This window comes from Papaver somniferum, unplaced genomic scaffold (assembly GCF_003573695.1).
Source record: "Papaver somniferum cultivar HN1 unplaced genomic scaffold, ASM357369v1 unplaced-scaffold_114, whole genome shotgun sequence".
NCBI lineage: Eukaryota > Viridiplantae > Streptophyta > Magnoliopsida > Ranunculales > Papaveraceae > Papaver > Papaver somniferum.
The window spans coordinates 1723315-1728858 of NW_020620381.1; the positions used below are offsets into that span (position 1 = coordinate 1723315).

General features: G+C 35.4%; 1 long non-coding RNA gene across 1 annotated transcript; it reads left to right on the forward strand.

Moving 5' to 3' along the window:
- Positions 1-241: 241 nt before the first annotated feature.
- LOC113328655 lies at positions 242-2226 on the forward strand. Its single transcript, XR_003349501.1, has 4 exons — positions 242-326; positions 435-783; positions 896-987; positions 2020-2226. It is a non-coding gene; the product is annotated as an uncharacterized LOC113328655 (long non-coding RNA).
- The last annotated feature ends 3318 nt before the right edge of the window (positions 2227-5544 follow it).

Here is a 5544-nt window from a genome sequence, read left to right on the forward strand (position 1 = left end):
TGCAGGCACCAAAACTATTCAGTGTACCACAGATCGTGAAACCTGTCACTGTTTTTGGTGATTTGCATGGGCAATTTGGTGGCCTTATGCGTCTCTTTGATAAATATGGGTCTCCTTCAACTGCAGGAGATATTGCATGAGTGTTTGTATTTCGGTACCTACTAAATTTTAGCATAGAATTCGTTAAAATTGTAAATATTCACTCACTCATCCCTCCTTGTTTTCTTCATGGCATCTGCAGTTACATCGACTACCTCTTCTTAGGGGAATATGTTGACCTAGGCCAACTCAGCTTGGAAATGATTAGTGTTTTGCTTGCATTGAAGGTATTGCTTGGGGTATCGTTTCCCGTTTGTTTCCTTCTGGTGTTTACCATGTTTTTTAAAAAATGAAGGTGAATTAAGTGTATTTTTATGGCCATCTGTATGTCCCAGGTCGAGTATCCACAAGATGTACATATGATTCGTGGAAACCCCGAGGCAGTAGATATTGGTGCTCTGTTTGGATTCACGATCGAGTGCACTGAACGGATAGTAATTTTCACAATCTCATTGGCTTTCTAGTTTCTTCTCTAATTTGTTTGTCAAATGATTCACTTACTACATGTGCTAACAGGGCGAAAGGGATGATATTTGGGCTTGGCACAAAATAAAAAGGTTGTTTAATTGGCTTCCTTTGGAAGCTCGAATTGAAAAGAAAATCCTTTGCATTGCATGGTGGCATTTGTCGCTCTATAAATCACCTGAAATTAACAGGATCAGTAGTTCTTATGGATTTATCATGGTAAGGATATATCTACTAGTTATGTTCTTAAATGTCTCTTCTAGTAGATTCCATATTTGTTATGTTTACTTTCGTTTTAATTTCATTTTCTACAATTGATTATCTTTTCAAGGGCACGAGAAATGGGGATACACGTACGTGAATGAAATTTCCCAGCACCTTATATTTCAACTGGTGGAGATCATGTAGCTCCCCTGCGCACATGTGAGTTTTCCTATGCATATTAAATGCATTGTATAGTCAGAACCTTGACAATTAGGTACTTATTTGGGTCAGATAGCATACTGAATCTTGTACTATAATCTGCACCTCTTATATTCCACAATATCTAACATGTTGGTTGTTGATGATTTCTAATTTGTTATGCATAATCTTGGATATCTTTAATGAACACTCTGATGCATTCTGATTTTTAATTTCTTATGATTACTAATTTAGCTTGTGCAAGTATCTTCTTTTTTCCCTGTATTTGCCTTCGATTGCCCCGAAGCTTCCGTTTTGTTGCAATCTTCTCCTATCGTAGTTATGGTTTTGCGATAACTTTCATGTAGTTTGTGGCCAATACTGCATGTATATATAGACATCTCCCCCCCCCCCCAGCTAATATTATTAGTTAAGTTACATATGTGATGTGCGCTGCTAGAATACCTACAATTAAGGTTTGATTTTTCAAATTTACCTTACACGTGACCTAGATTAGGTTATGGTTATGGTTGTAGTTTAGAATTATGGTTGAATCACAGAGAATTTGTATGTATGAAAATAATGCAGGAAATGAGTTTTTAGCACTGTTAATGATGAGGTTATTGAATCTGGTGGTAGTAGTTCAGGGAAATTGAGATTGTTGGTGACGATTGAAATGAGATTGCAGCTATTGGTGGATTGGAAAGTAAGCTGAGTTTATGATTGTGTATAACAATGAGTTTTGCTTGGATTGTATAAGATGTTCAAGTGATGTGAATTATAGTTGTGGTCTTAATTAGTCTGGTAGAATGGAAATGATTATGGTTTGATCCCTGCAATTAATGAGCCAACTGTTGTCTACATGACCTATATGTAGGTTTTAATGTGTCAAATTACCTCAAACATGTGCTTCCAACTACTACCCATTGCTAGAATGTCTGTCAAATTACCTCACACTGTTGTTTACATGGCCTATATCTAGTAACTTATTTTGTTCTACTGTGTATTATGAACTGAACGAAGTCATTGTATTGTTGTTTATTTGCTTTGCAGGAAGTCGCATGTGAACCAAGGACACAACACATTGATGCTCTGCTTGATATCATTTGTGAAGTATTGTTGTAGGAGGAGCTGAATTATCATTTTGTTTTTTTATCAGTTGGTTGTTGTCAGAACTTAGCAATCTTGGACATGTATTCTCTGAACTCAGTATTTCATTTTTTTTGTAGTTTTACACCCAATGGAATGAATGTTAAAATTCTCAGTTAAATTTGAAGTTGCACTTGAATTTCAGTTAAATTTGAGTTGCTTTTAAATTTCAGTTAAATTTGAGGTTGCATTTGTATTTCAGTTTGACTTGACTGTAGTTTGACTTAACTAGACTTGACTGTTTGACTTAAATACCAGTAAGATTATTTCAGATTCAGCCATTCAGACATTTCAGCTGATCAAAATCTGTATTTTTTTTATATTATAATTCAAATGTACGACCAGTGTATGCGGGTTAGCATTTAGTTACTGTAAGAAACGGTCTCTGTTCAGAGACCCACGCAATAAGGGTCGTGCAATTAAAAAACGCTTTATAAACGACCCATTCAGAGAACCCTAGAATAGGTCGTTTAACTCGCCTATATGACGTTTTCTGGTGGTCGCGGAATGTCTGATTTACACTAGTGACACATACCCCATAACATATTGCAATATATAGAATCATAAAGATTAATACTGCAAAAATCATCTCCCAAACAATTTTAGAAACATGAAGATGAAGTCATTGGACATAGCTATGTGTAATCACAATAATGGTTATTCCAAACTCTAGTTATTCTTCTTAAACACACAAGAATAAAATTCTCATTAGAAGTTTTACTAGACAAAATCAAGACAAACTCGTAATGCACATACAATATGATTTGTCCTTATATGGTAGAATCAATCTTTTTTGCCCGGATTTATACCAAGAATAGCTACCAAAGGCGTATAAAAATATTTTCTTAACAAAGAAGAACATACAAAGTCAATAACGACCATGCACCATAGTTCATATAGGATGATTGTGAACATTCAAGAATTCCATAGCACTGTGTACTATTTTCCATTTTTGAACTTCCTTCTTTGTGATTCACCAACAACATTCTTGTAAAAGCTAGAAATTATCTTAGAAGAGTAGTACTCCAAGAATCAAAGTTCCCAAGTTCAAGAGAACTGGAACAAGTGCAACGAAACGGAGCAAAATACTCAAAACAAGAATCCGGACAAATACCAATCTTAACTCATCCAAATTCACGGTTTCTCATCTAAATTTTGAAGAGAATTCAAAGAGGAAGAGAGTGCAAAAAGAATGAGGTCAATACGAGTTCGGACGAAGAAGTTACTTCCAAATAATTTACCGAATATTGACGTCAAGTATGCATACGGGTTTGCAAACGAATTTTCGTATCATGGAGCAGTATGCAGACGGGGTTTGCGAACTTAAACCCCTGGATTTTGTTTAAATGATGTTATGCATACTTGGTATGTGTACCATGAAGTCCAAACATCCCGAATTAATGTTTTCAAACCTAAACATTTAAAAACCTTAAACACATATCAAGTTAGGTAGAAATGAACGATAATCAAGGTACATGGATCATTATAAGTGCTCAAACAAGTAATAAAAACATAAAACTTGCTCAAGTTTATAGACATACCTTTTTATAAAAGTCCAATTGAATTCTACAGCCTTACCGTATATAATATGTGTGCCCCAGTTGTTGTGCTTCCCTCACCGTATACATAGCAGAGCATTTCTTGGTGAGGATGCACTTTCAACACAAACAAGTTGTGTTGAGGTGAACAATGTCGTGCTCACCATGGCACCAAGAAAGAGTTTATTTCCAACAACTCTTAAATATTGTATTGTTGAGAAACACCCAAGGAACTGTTTTTATAAGTCTATCAAAGAACTTCAAAAGAACCCAAAAAGATTTGTGTTTCTGATTTCTTGTTTTCCAACTTATAAAAAACAACTTCTGCAGATAGTTTTTAGTACTACGAAGGGAAACTCTTTTGATAAAAAGAGACGTCCTAGATTCTTCATAAAATAAGACAATACTACTATCATGATAGGAAGTATCAGGAATTGAGCAACGAATCAATTAATGCTTTGAGGTGATACACTCAGATGACTGAGATTTAAACTCCTCTTGTAATTCATTTAGTTTATCACAACTAATTGGGTTACGCAGAGGAGGAGCATTGCTATCACTGATTAGTAAATCAATATCAACGTCAGCATGAATATTATTCATCATAACTTGATTTAGCCTGTCAAGAGATTCTTGCTCTTTCTGGAGGTATAACTCAACATCAAGAGATAAGCTCTCATGCTTCTTTTTAAGCCCTAAAAACACTTCAAGGGATTTTAAACCTGGTGGAGGTTTAGATAGAATTTCTTCTACAAATTTTATTAAATTAGTCATGGAAGAGAATTCTGAAATCCCTGGATATGGTGGTGCATTTATTGAGATAGCACTACTGTCCATAGAGTCAGATCGCTACAAATACAGACTTGTAAGTTCTTGAACGTGTTTGCCTGCTCTAATACCAATTGAAAAACTGGGGGTCTAACAACACCACCCAATATTTCTCTTAGCAATCTGTATGGACAAACTCGAATATACTTTTAAGAGAAATAACAAGACTATATCAATTAAAAGTATATCAACGAGTTGATATCTCTCTCTTGATTTTATTTACTCAAGCAGGAACTGCGAGTTCTAGTCAAATACAAGGAATAACTTGGATGGTACCAAAGACCAATATCTAAGGATCAATCAATGACAATCAACAACCAAAGGTTGGATTATTTTAATTGATGATATAAAAGGACAACCTGTATTATTTCAATTATAAAGACAAAACAATATAATGAGGAAATAGAAATAACACAGACACCAGAAATTTTGTTAATGAGGAAACCGCAAATGCAGAAAAACTCTGGGACCTAGTCCAGATTGAACACACACTGTATTAAGCCGCTTCAGACACTAGCTTACTCAAAGCTAACTTCGTACTGGACTGTAGTTGAACCCCAATCAGTCTCCCACTGATCCAAGGTACACTTGTACTTCCTACGCCTCTGATCCCAGCAGGATACTGCGCACTTGATTCCCTTAGCTGATCTCACCCACAACTAAGAGTTGCTACGACCCAAAGTCTAAGATTTGATAATAAATAAATATGTCTCACACAGACAAGTCTATCAAAGGATCAATCTGTCTCCCATAGATAAAACCTAAAAGGTTTTGTTCCGTCTTTTGATAATAATCAAGGTGAACAGGAACCAGTTGATAATCCGGTCTTATATTCCCGAACAACAGCCTAGAGTTATCAATCACCTCACAACAATCTTAACCATATGGTAGCGAAACAAGATGTTGCAGAATCACAAAAAATGAGACGAAGATGTTTGTTATTACTTTTTATATCTTGCCTATCAGAGATATCAATATCAACCCAATCAATATGACTGTACTCGTACGATAGAAGATGCAAGATCAGATCACACAACTACGATAAAAATAGTATCGGTATGGC